This window comes from Neofelis nebulosa, chromosome 2 (assembly GCF_028018385.1).
Source record: "Neofelis nebulosa isolate mNeoNeb1 chromosome 2, mNeoNeb1.pri, whole genome shotgun sequence".
In the NCBI taxonomy this organism is placed as follows: Eukaryota; Metazoa; Chordata; class Mammalia; order Carnivora; family Felidae; genus Neofelis; species Neofelis nebulosa.
In genome coordinates, this window is record NC_080783.1 from 206,821,805 (window position 1) to 206,835,442 (window position 13,638).

Sequence of the window (13,638 nt, forward strand, 5' to 3'; positions counted from 1 at the left end):
AAACCTTGCTTCCAAAATTCCTTAGAGACTTACGCTGTCCTTAAACCCCTCCCAACCTGAAGGTATGTAATCAGTCATTGTTCATAACCCCAGTGCAGCTCTTTCTGCCCACGGGTCCTGTCCCCGTGCTTTAATAAAATCACCTTTTTGCACCAAAGACATCTTCAAGGATTCCTTCTTGGCTGTCAGCTCTGAACCCCCCCCCATCACCCCAAAACCCCATCAGAGGGACTGAAGAAGACACGAAACTTTAAGGAATCTAGGACAATTATAAACCCAATTTGAAATGGGCCAGACCTTTATGGAGAAAACTATTAAGACTTTTTACTGAAGAGCATGTAAGAAGACCTGAATTAAACACAGGGGAGCACCCTGGTCATGAATGGAAAGGTTCACTGTAATGCAAGGTGTCGACGTTCCCACAAGTTAATCTATAATTTCAGTGTTCTCTCAACCAAAACTCCAAGATCATTTTTCATGGCACGTGATAAGCCAACTCACACGGAGGAGAAAATGTGCAATGGCCAAGACCATTTTGAAAAAGAACAATGAGGGAGCTGGCCTGTCAGTATCTGTTATAAACTTATAGTAAATAATAAAGTGTGCTGCTGGTGTGTACAGATAGAGGAATGGAATGACTGGAATTTTGGGGAGAGCCAGAAACAATTCTCTGTATATGTGGGTATTAGTATAGGATAAAGGAAGCCCTTTAAATCGGCTGAGAAATGGTGAGCCATCTAACAAGTGGATGTTAGGACATCCACTTGGGAAAAAATGAATCTAGACCTCACCTCCCTCACACAACTCTCACACACAGTCACAGCAATAAATTCTACATGTACTAGAAACCTAAGCTTCATATGCTTTCATATAATCATAAAAGTATTAGATAAAATATAGCAGGATGTGTTTATAACTTTGGGTAAGCACAGCCATCTTTAAAAAGATACAAATAGGGGCACCTCGCTGGCTCAGTCGATAGAGCATGTGACTCTTGATCTCAAGGTTGTAAGTTTGAGCCCCATGTTGGGTGTAGAGATTACTTTTCTAAAAAAAAATGTCTTAGAAAAAAGAAAAAAGAAAAGAAATACAAATTCAGAGCATTTCAAACTGATAAAAATTATCTTCCCAAAAAAAAAAAAAAAAAGCTGAAGAAAACTGTAACATGATACTCTAGACTGAATTAAGTATCCTCAAGCAGGTGGGGATATGGGAAAACACCTTAAATCAAATACAGAAACTTGGGGCCCCTGGCTGGCTCAGTCGGTGGAGCAGGTGACTCTTGATTTTGGAGTTACGAGTTCAAGCCCCACGTTGGGTGTAGAGTACATAAATAAATAAAACTTAAAAAAAAATAGTAACTGAATGGGCTTGACTCATTAAAATTGTTATTATTATTTTTAAAGATTTTATTTTTAAGTAATCTGTACACCCAACATGGGACTTGAACTCACAACCCAGAGATCAGGAGTCCAATGCTCTAACAACAGAGCCAGCCAGGCGCCCCTGAAAATTATTTTAAAATTGGCTCATAAAGGGGCACCTGGCTGGCTCCATCAGTGGAGCATACAACTCTTGATCTCAGGGTCCTGAGTTCAAGCCCTATGTTGGGTGTAGAGCTGACTTACAAAAAAAAAAAAAAGACTCAAAAGCAAAACTCAGTTCCATGGTTTATACAAGAGACACAACCAAAACACAATGAAACAGGGAAGAGTGAAGGGATGGGCACAGATTTATGAGACAAATGGAAACAAGAAAGCAGGGTCTGCAACCCTGATACCAGAATTCAACCAAAATAAAACATTTAGTGAGACAAAGAGAGACACGTTGTAATGCTAAAAGCCACGTTTCACAACGAAGATACAACAGTGATGGAGATCTATGCACGGAATGACACATCAATCCTCTCTACCTAAGACAAAAGCCAACTTGTAACAGCACTCCAGAAGGCCATAATGGTGGGCTTGGAGAGAGAAGGTAATGTAGTGGGAGTAAGGGTTGTGGGTATTTGGGCCACTTCCTCATACAATTACTTGTATCTCCGGGGCTTTCCTCAAGCCCAGTGTCAAATATACAAGCCCAATTTGATAATGAGCATACCGCCCACTTTTCTGGCTTGGTGGATCAGACAATACCCAATCCATGATGAGCAGCTCAGATTGTGTGGTAACGTGGGGGCCCATGGTCATGTGCCCAGTTGCAAGCCAAAAGTTGTTTCTCAAAAAAAGTGTAGATATCCACTCAAGTTGGAAGGGCTGAGTTCCAAAATCCGAAGGGTCTGTGCTAGGATTCAGCTGTAGGCACCTACCATTTCTATCTGCCAGTAAAACTCAAAGCTCCGTGGGACCTGCTGGATCACACGGCCCAACCAGCCTAAGACCTGTTGCAGAGCCTTCTTATGTTCTGGGCTCCACTCAAAACTATCAGCTCATCAGGTGTCCAGGTGGCTCTGGCAGTGGAGTATATGACTCTTGATCTCAGTGTTGTGAGTTCAAGCCCCATGTTGGATGTAGAGATTACTTAAAAAGAAAATCTTTAGGGGCGCCTGGGTGGCTTGGTCGGTTAAGCGTCTGGCTTTGGCTCAGGTCATGATCTCCCAGTTCATGGGTTCGAGCCCTGCATCGGGCTCTGTGCTGACAGCTCAGAGCCTGAAAGGCTGCTTCGGATTCTGTGTCTCCCTCTCTCTGCTCCTCCCCCACTCATGCTCTGTCTTTCTCTCTCAAAAATGAATAAATATTCCCCCCCCCCAAATTTTTTTTTTTTTAATTTAAAGGGACACCTGGGTGGCTCAGGTGGTTGAGCATCTATCTGACTTCAGCTCAGGTCATGATCTTGTAGTTCATGGGTTCGAGCCCCACATCGGGTTTACTGTTGTCCCCCTCTCTCTGCCCCTTCCCTGCTCAAGCTGTCTCTCTCAAAAATAAAAATAAAACATTTTAAAAATTGAAAAAAAAATTTTTAAACCTTTGTCTAATTGTTTCAACAACTGAATCATTTCTGAGTCTGGCTTGGTTGATTCCTTTGTCTATTGACAGTGGATGGTTTTTTCCTCGCTCTTTAGTGTATTATGATTTTTGACTGAATGACATTTTGTGTTAGGATAGTAGACACTAAATTAAATAGCATTAATGACAATTGCATTAAATGGGCAATACATCTTCTGCTAGACAATTAGTATAGAAGCTTAAGTCAGTTTAGTCAAAGGTTGAGCTGGTTTGGACTTTCTTGTTGCTATGGTCACCTTCATTGCTCCACTGGCTTCCAATTCTTCTAGCATCACCTCAGGCTTAGGATAGGGTTAGTGGGGCACCTGGCTGGCTTAGTAGGTAGAACATGCGACTCTTGAGCTCAACGTTACAAGTTCAAGCTCCACTGTTGGGCAGAGAGCTTACTTAAAAGAAAAGAAAAAAAAAGGATGGGGGCTAGGCTGCTGGAGGGATTTTTATTAGCACTCCTGCCCCACCCCTGGGCTTTCCACGCATCACTTGGGTTGCTGTTGTGTATTACCTGATGCTTACTAGCCTGGGGGAAGGGGGATGGTCTGTTGTCCTGGTGCAGCTTCAGTCTTAGGCAAACTCTGCATTCCTGGTCTTGGGGCTGAGGCTTCCCCAGTGATCCTGTAATAGCATAGGTGTAGGATCCTGGTACAGGATGGTTTCCTGCCCTTCCCTCCCTCCCCCCACCTACTGCAGGGGCCCTTCACATGAGCCCTGGGGTTAAGGGTTTGCTGCCTGTCCCTAGCAGCCTAAGACTTTTGTTCTATAGAGGGGAAGGGTCCCGGTGAGGTTGAGATTTACCCCCTTCCCTGAAGCTGCAGCTCCCCCCCTCCTTCTCCAGGCCTGATGGAGTGGGTGCTAACTCATGTTTTGGCTGCAACTCCCAGGGGTCCTCTACTTTCATACTTGCCTAATATTGTGTATTTGAAATACTGTGTATTTGAAGGAAATCACTTCTCTGTTTCTGCATCTGTGAAATGGGGCTGATGATGCCCACCTCACACAGCTCCCGTGAGGCAATGGTGATGTGAGGGCGCTTGTTAAGGGGAGAGCAGCAAACACACACACAGGGTGACTGATGCCGGGGTCTCTGCTTCCTCACCTGTGCAAAGGCGCAGAGGCAGAGACCCCTGGGATGGAAGGTGGGGAGGTCAAGCTTGGGAGTAGGATGGGGACAATGGTGGGAAGAGAGGCTGCAAACCAAAAAGGTCAGCTCCAGCCCCGACTGCCTGGGTTTAATCTTGGCTCCCAGCAGTAAATCCCTGTCACCTGGGAGAAGCTGAGTAACCACTGTGAGGCTCATTTCCTTCACCTGCAAAATGGGTTTTGAGGGGCGCCTGGGTGGCGCAGTCGGTTAAGCGTCCGACTTCAGCCAGGTCACGATCTCGCGGTCTGTGAGTTCGAGCCCCGCGTCGGGCTCTGGGCTGATGGCTCGGAGCCTGGAGCCTGTTTCCGATTCTGTGTCTCCCTCTCTCTCTGCCCCTCCCCCGTTCGTGCTCTGTCTCTCTCTGTACCAAAAATAAATAAAAAACGTTGAAAAAAAAATTTTTTTTAAAAAATGGGTTTTGAGATTTGTAAGAATTCAATTAAAGAGGAAAAAGCTTGAACATATGTAAGCAAGTGAGGCTGGAGATCAGGAATGCAAACACTGCAGAGAGAGAGAGAGAGAGAGGGACAGCCTGGCCATCGGGCTGCATCCTTCCAGCCATAATGGGGATCGGGCTTTATCCTAAGAGCAATGGGAACTATTGGAGAGTATAAACAGGGGAGTTGCATGATCAATTTTGGGTTTTTAAAAGCGTTTTTGCTGATTGTGCGGAGAATGGATTGAGTGAAGGCCAGAGCGGAATCAGGGAGACCAATCAGGAAGCAGAGAACAAAAGAGGAGCACGGCACATCCAGGGCACCGGAGAGCCTGGACCTGGACCCTGTGTACCATTTCCATTTCCTTCCAGCACCCGGAAGGAAAAATGGTTCTACAGAGGGAGTTTCCTAGGGAGTTCAAGCTAGGGGTTTCTTGCTAATTTCAACATATGACCACCAGAGGGCGCAAAACCCTAAAGAGACGCTTGGAGTCAGACCTGGGTCCGCCTCTCCCGACTCTGTCCTGGGACCCGGGCCGCCATAGCCGGAGGTGGACCCTTCTCCTTGCCCAGTTAGATGGCTGACTCTGGGGCTAACAGGAGCTAGCCTTCAGTCCTGGGGGTGTTTTGTGAAAAAGCAGTGAGTAAATTGAAGGAAACCTGGACTGGGAGCCCCAAAATGTGAGTTCTAGCCCCTTCCCCACAGCTCCCTGACTTAGGCAAGTTCCTTCACCTCCCCAAGAGCCTCCAAATCTGCAAGAAAGGACAGAATTTTTGCCACTACTTCCTGTTTTGCTCCCCGGTTTGGCCCAGACCCTGAATTCAGAGAGAGGCTGTGTAATGTAGGGGCTCAGAACCTGGTGTTTGAGCCACCGCCATCTGGGGTCAATTCCCACTCCAACCACAAGGTAGCCAAGCTACCTTGGCCGAGTGACTTCATCTCCTGGAGCCCCCGTTTCCATCTCTGTTAAAATGGGTAGAACTAGTACATGCCTTGCACAGTTGCAAACTGTGCTAAGTCTTCGTAGAGTTGCTGGCACATAATAATTGCTCAACATACGCTTATAATTGAGCTAGAAACTGGATTCACAGTCACGTAACTGCTTACTTGCTTCTCCAGGAACGGGGCTGGAGTAAGTGGCTTTCAGCAAGATTCCTTCCCTTTTCTGAGCATCAGTTTGCCCAAGAGAAGAAAACAGCAGGTTGGATTAGATTGGATACTCAGCGGGAGGTCTTTTAGCCCTGAGATTCCAGGCTGCTCTGATCTCCCTCCCGTCCCTCCCTTCCTTTCTTCTATTTATCCATCGCGTATCCTTCACTCAACAATTACATATTTATTGGCTATCTACTATACTCCAGGTGCAGGAAACGAAACAGACCCACATCAAAACAGGTGTATAATCCACTGAGAGCCAGCCCGTTGGAAACATGTTTGTTCAAACCCTTCTTTGCTTTCTCTTCCAGCAATCAATCCTTGCAGGTTATTTCGTGTTTGGAACAGGAAAGCATTGTGCCAAGAGTTTATTTCTGTGCATCTCTGTGTGGCTGTGTACACACACACATTTATATATAACATTTGCAGCAGCGTTGTCATAGGAACCGTTTTTTGGTCTCTGGGCCTGGGGGATGCTGTGAGTGGCAGAGCTTTTATGGAACACCCCCTGCATGCACTTTTGTGTGGTGTGAAATCCTGCTGGGAGAGTTGCCCCAAGAGCTTTTGTCGGCCCTTTTGATCATTGCTGCCTATTTTTCTCATTGATCTTGTCGGATGTGAGCGAATTTGACTGAGGGAACTGAATGTCAAGCTCAGTGACTGGCAGAGCAAGATCCTCTGGGACATTTGCCAACTAGCGGCGTGGATAGGTCCGCTTGGGCTTTTTTGTCTTCTTAAACCCTTGATGTGGGAATGTTTAAGGCTTTGGGGAAGACTTGGATGATAAGACAAAAGCAGCCAGGGAATGTGTTTTCAGAACGACAGCTGCAGGGCCACTTTTGGGTTTGGCAGGCGGTGCCAGCGCTGGGAGGGGCAGAGCGCCAGCTGGAGGGAGGGTAAGGGACTCACTATTCACCAGCAGCTTCTCTGGGCCCGGCCCCCATCCTGGGTGCTTTGAGTATGTTACTTCCTGGAATCCTGGAGTCCACCTGGTGGGATAGACATGGTGGTTCCTAGCAGGAGACTGGCATGGGAGAGGAAAAATGGTCTAGCTAGAGAGTGGCAAATCTGAGATTCAAACCCAGGCTGGGCCTGACCCCTGAGCTGGGCTTTTACCCCCTCTGCCATGCCAAACTTTCCGCAGCCGGTTCCCCTCCCTTCTGGGTCGGGAATGGCAGTTCAGAGAATGGCCTGAAGGGTACGTTCACCTTGAATACAAAAGCTGGCTCATGTTTTGGTTTCCTGCGGGCTTAGTGTGCACTAGGCACTCTTTCACTCATTATAAGGTCCTTTGGGATAGATGCTACATTATCATTACTATTATCGCAGATAAAAGACCGAGGTACTCAGAGATTGGAAGTCTCACACAAGGTGGCGGAGTTAATGAGGTGAGATGTGAACCCAGGCAACCTGGCTCCAGAGCTTGAGCTCTTCACTGCTGTGCTTTTCTGGCCTGTGAGTCCTACATGTGTGCCGTTCTACGACTGAGCCGCGTGGCCTCTCCCCTCCCCAAAGAGCTATAGGGAAAAGGACCCTATTTACTGATGATCTCCTGTGTTCAGTACTGCTCTAGGTCTTTCCACCTCACAGCCTGCTGGGACATTGGAACTATTGTAATCCGCATACAGAGGAGAGAAATCAAGGTCCAAGAGGGCCAAGTGATTTAACTGTCTCAGAACCAGTTTTGAGCCAAGGCAATTGTTTTCCAAGACCAAAGCCCTATGCTGCACAGATAGAAAGCACTGACCTGGGTGGCCTTCTCCCACATTTCTCACTTATGGTGTTTAGCTGTTTTTCTATGAGCAGGGAAGGCCACTCCAGAAACCCTTATATGGTGGAGGACTCCAACCTACCCAGATAGTGCTCCCCCAAGTCTACCAGAGTAAGGTTACACTCAGTAACTCAATCAATCCCTCCATCCCTCTGCCGTCTATGGAACGCCTCCTCTATGCCAGACTCTGTCTGGGTCCTGGCATATAGCAATGAGTGTGAAAGTCATGGTCGCTGCCATTGGGAGCTTACTCTCTAGCCAGGAACACCCACGAGACAAGTAAGTAGAGGTGTGAGAAGTAAATGGCGCTATGGGTGTGAGTAGCAGGGGCTGTTGGTCTGGGTCGATGTGGATGTTTTACATTTATTTAAAGGAACCTTCCTGACACTTTGGCTCAAGAAGACCGAGGATATAACTTAGTGCTGAAAGCTGGCCATGCTATGGCATGAGATGAAAGAAGTTTCTATTTGCCTTATGTTCAGATGTGATACTTATCCCCAAGCCATTTACATCTTCATGGAAGAGATAAATTAATGTTTAGGGGCACCTGGGTGGCTCAGTTGGTAGAGCATCCAGCTTTGGCTCAGGTCATGATCTCACCGTTCGTGAGTTTGAACCCCACATCAGGTGCACTGCTGTCAGCGTGGAACCCGTTTTGGATCCTTTGCCCACCCCACCCCCCCAACTCTCTGCCCCTCCACCCCTCACGCTCTCTCTCACTCTCTCTCTCTCAAAAATACATTTAAAAAATTAATATTTATTGACTACTTACTCCATACTAGGTACAAGGCTACACAAGCCCCTTATGAATACAGTGTGATAGAATCACAAGAAAATAGTGTCTCAGCACAAAAGGAGCAGAAGCCAGGGAGCAGTGAAATCTGCGTGGGGGGAGCAGGAGGAGAATCGAGAAAGTTGTGTCCCGTAAAATGATACTCGAGCTGGGTTTTGAAGGATAAAAAGGAGCCTGCTAGGCAATCCAGGAGCAGGAGATCTTCCACGTGGCGGGAACAATGTATGGAAAGATTCAGCAACATGAGAGTGCATGGCTGTTCAGGGTGCATGTCCATGGGGAAGGGGCAAGAACTGAGGGCGCAGATATTGGTAGGAGCCAGATGCGGTACGGCAGCTATCCGAGTCAGGAACCTAGTGACTGGGACTCTAGCCGATAGCCACTTAGCCTGCACAGGGGGCAAAAGCGTGCATCTTCCTCAACTACTCTATTTAAGTGGAAGAAAAGGCGTGTAATGGGGGGGGGGGGCGGGGAGCATGATTGCCAAGTTCGGGAAACTGAAAAAAAATGCCCATCTGCAGAATTAATTCTAAATTGCTATTTTCATTCTCACGCCAGTGGGAAAGGCAGAGCACAGCAATGTGCCTCAGCCTCTTTCCAGTTGTCTGTAGTGCCAGCAGCTTAGGCCAGGCTAGCAGGCTGGCTCCCATGGAGATGATCGGAGCCAGTTTGGTGCGTGGTGCCAGCTGTGGGCATCTGGAAATCCAGCTTCCTCTTCCAATCATTGGATAGGGGGGAAACAGAGCCCAGGGTTTTCCCAAGGCAGCAAACTTGGCAGGATGATTAAATAGCATTCGGCTTGACAAGAGCCTGGGGAAGGCTGGGCCACCCAGGGTAGAAGGATATGGTTTCCAGATTCAAGATGGGATATGCGGGTGATTGTGTGAAGAAGTCCCTTGGTTTAGGGAGGGCTGGAAGCCGGCTAGGCGGGTATTAGAGACCTCTCCCTGGGCCAGGCCAGGTGGCAGTGCAGGTGGAGCTCAGTAGATTTGGTGTAGGGGGTTCTAAGAAGGCCTGGCATCAGAGAGGTCAAGACTGCCTTGCCCCAGACCGAGCAGGCACCTCCTGAACATGCTGGGTGGTTGGTGAGACAAGGGAGGAAGGAGCCCCTGTTATGGTTCACCTCCTGTGTGCAGGCAATATCGGTACTCAGCACTCTACCAGTGTTAGGAGGATGAAATGAGTTAATACATATAAAGAGCTCTGCCCAGCGCCTGGCTCACTGTGAGCGCTCAGTGGATATTAGTTGCTGTTTTTGGCAGCCAGACATGCTAGTGGTTGGTTTCTGCTTGCTAGGTCACTTACATGCTCACAACAGCTCTAGGAGGTAGGAATGGATAGGTTAAAAAAATTGTTTTTATAGTTGAGGCAACTGTGGCACAGTTATATGACTTGCTCAAAAACACACAGTTAAAAGTGGAAGAGGGGGGCGCCTGGGTGGCTCAGTCGGTTAAGTGTCCCACTTCGGCTCAGGTCACGATCTCACTGTTTGTGGGTTCGAGCCCCGCATTGGGCTCTGTGCTGACAGCTCAGAGCCTGGAGCCTGCTTTGGATTCTGTGTTCCCCCTCTCTCTCTGCCCCACCCCTGCTTGTGCTCTGTCTCTGTCTTTCAAAAATGAATAAACATAAAGAAATTTTTTTAAATAAAAAATAAAAAAGGTGGAAGAGAGGAAAGAACTTCTACACCTCAACAATAAATAAACAGGGAGCACCTAGCTGGCTCAGTTGGTGGAGCACACGTCTTGATCTCAGGAGTGTGAGTTCAAGCCCCATGTTGGGAATGGAGACTGCTTTAAAAAAAAAAAAAAAAATCAGGGGCGCCTGGGTGGCTCAGTCAGCTGAGCATCCAACTTCAACTAGGTCATGATCTCCCGGTTCGTGAGTTCAGGCCCCGCATCAGGCTTGCTGCTGTCAGCGCAGAGCCCACTTCGGACCCTCTGTCCTCCTCTCTTTGTCCCTCCCCTGCTCCGGCCCACACTCTCTCTAAAAAATAAATAAAACATTAAAAAAAACGTTTTTTTACTTGAAAAATGGGGAAAGCACTTGAATAGACATTTCCATAAAGAGGGTATCAAATGGTCAACAACCATGTGAAAAGATGCTCAATATCATTAGGGAAATGCAAGTCAAAACCACAAGATAACTCTTCATATCCCTTAGGATGGCTATTAGCCAGAACAAAAGAAAAGGAAGGAAGGAAGGAAGGAAGGAAGGAAAGAAGGAAGGAAAGAAAGACGAAAAGAAGAAAGAAATGAAGGAAGGAAAGAAGGCAAGTGCCGATGAGGATGTGGACAAGTTGGAACTCTTGTGCGTTGCTGGTAGGAATGTATAATGGTGCAGCCACTGTGGAGAGCAGTATGGAAGTTCCTCAAAAAAGTGAAACAGAATTACCACATGATCCAGCAATTCCACCTCCAGGGACATACCCCAAAAAACTGAAAGCAGTAACTTGAACAGATAACTTGCATACCCATTCTCAAATGTCCACTGATCTATGTATGGACAAACAAAAATGTGATACATCAATGTAATGGAATATCATTCAGCCATAAAAAGGAATTATGTTCTGATACATGCTGCAGGATGGATGAACCTTTAAAAATTTTTTTTTAATCTTTATTTATTTTTGAGAGAGAGAGAGAGAGAGTGCAAGCAGGGGAAGAACAGAGAAAGAGGGAGACACAGAATCCGAAGCAGGCTCCAGGCTCTGAGCTGTCAGCACAGAGCCCGATGCAGGGCTCGAACTCACGAACCATGAGATCATGAACTGAGCCAAAGTCGGATGCCCAACCGACTGAGCCACCCAGGTGCCCCGAACCTTAGTTTTTTTTTTAATGTTTATTTATTTTGAGAGAGAGAAAGTGAGATAGAGAGTGTGCAACCAGGGGAGGGGCAGAGAGAGAGAGAGAGGGAGTGAGAGAATCCCAAGCAGGCTCCGTGCTGTCAGTGCAGAGCCTGACATGGGGCTCGGACTCATGAACCATGGGATTGTGACCTGAGCTGAAATTGACAGTTGAGTGCTTAACTGACTGAGCCACCCAGGAGCCCCAAGGATGGATGAACCTTAAAAACATCAAGTGAAGTGAAATGCGCCAGACACAAAAGGGCAAGTGTCGTGTGATTCCATTTATACGAGGTCCCTCGAGGAGTCAAATTCACAGAGACAGAGTAGAACATGGTTGCCAGGGAGGAGGAGAACAGGAAGTTATTGTTTAAGGAGAACAGAGTTTCCGGTGGGGTGTTGCAGAAGTTCTCTAGTTGGACAGCGATGGGGGTTGCACAACGTGAATGCCACCTCATGCCGCTTAATCCTACGCTTAAAAATGGCTGAAGTGGTGAATTTTATGTTGCTTATATCTTACCATAATAAAAAAAAAAATGCGGGGCGGCTGGCTGGCTCAGTCAGAAGAGCATGGGACTCTTGACCTCAGGGTCATGGGTTCAAGCCCCATGTTGGGTATAGAGATTACTAAAAAAACGAAGTTAAAAATAACCCCCAAAACTGACCAGCAAAGAGAAAAGCAGTATCTTGGTGATGATGGGCACACCCAGATGTAACAAATTTGATTTAATTCAAAGCACTTGTGAGTGATATTCAAGTTGAAGGACAGTCCTAATTTTGGCCCAGTTAGGTCAGAGAATGGAAGTGCTGAGGAGACAGAACTGCGTTCTATTGTTTCCACTCTGTCCCCCCTTCTCACCACCTGTGTACCCAGAGCAGTCGTTGTTTTGTGTCCAGGCCACCAACACTTACTGAGTGCTCAACACCACCGAGCAAGTCTCAGACAGCAGCTGGGTGTTCTACAATTTAACTCAACTTACACACGATCTGCCTGGAGATGGCATCAGATCCCACAGGTTGAGGGCTCAGTCCTATAGGACTTGCCCTGCTCTCCTCCTTTCACATGCTGGTTGCAAGTCGAGGTTGGCACCTGTGCTTGTGACCTACCAGCTAGAGAGCCGAGGTTCCCACGATCCCTTCCTGGGGTTTAATTTGCTAGAGTGGCTCACAGAACTCTGAGAATTTTACTCAGTAGATTACCCGTTTATTATGAAAGGATATAACTTGGGAACAGCCAGGTGGAAGAGACGTACAGGTCAAGGTATGGGGAAAGGGTCTGGATCAGCCATGCCCTCTCCAGGAGTCCACTGTCCACATACTCACCAGCCTAGAAGCTCTGTGGACCCCATCCTTTGGAGTTCTTATTATGGAGGCTCCATTACATAGGCAGGACTGATTAAATCATTGACCATTGGGCACTTAACTCTATCTCCAGCTCTCCTCCCCTTCTCAGATTCTGGGGCGGGGCTGAAATTTCAACTCTGATCACAGGATTCCTTCCCCTGACAACCAGCTCCCCTCACCCCATCCTTAGGTGACCAAAGGGCTTTCCAAAAGCACCTCATTAATATAACAAAAGATACCTTTACCATTCTAATTGCTTAGGGAGTTTTAGTAGAAGAGCAAATATAAATTTCTTATTACGAATCACGATACCACAAGCACATAATACGTGTCAGGCACGAATCTATAACCTAGAGACATACCAGTGAAGAAAACAGACAAAATCCTTCCTCTTTTAGGGATAACATTCTAATGCAGAGAGATAGACCATGAACTCATAAATACGTAAAGATCACGAGTCAGATGGTGACAGGTGTAATGAGGGAAATGCAAGCAGGCTGGGGAGTGCTGGGGATGGGGGTGGGTTGCTAATTTACATGGGATGTCTGGGAAGCCCTCCCAGATAAGGTGACATTTGAGCAGAAACATGAAGGAAGTGAGGGAATGTGCAGTGCAGCTGTCCCCAAAACAGGCAATAGGAAGTGCAAAGGCCCTGAGGTGAGAGTGTGCTCAGTGTAAAGGTACATCAAAAAGGCCAGTGCATAGGAGAGAAGCTCAGAGACGTAAAGGTGAGGGTTGGGAGATAGAGCTCATGTAGGGCCTTGTAGGCCATTGGATAGATTTTTGCTTTCACTCAAACTAAGCAGAGAAGACAATGCTCTGAGCAGAGAACTGGCATAATCTCAATTTTTTTTTAATGTAAGTAATTATGGGGATTACTTAACTGGTAGGTCTAGTTACCTCTCTCTCTCTCTTCCCCATTAGATGTGGCATCATATTCCTCTTAGGATCCCAGCATGAGGCTTGGCACATAATTGTCACTCAAAAAATGCCAGTTACATGAATCCTGAAGCTCTCCTGCTCCAGAGGCAGGCAGGAGAGGAATGGCCAAAGCTTGAAGTGGGAAAAGGCCAGGGCCATGGTGGCAGACTTCTTTTTTTTTTAATTTTTTTATTTAAAAAAAAAAAAATTTTTAACGTTTATTTATTTTTGAGAC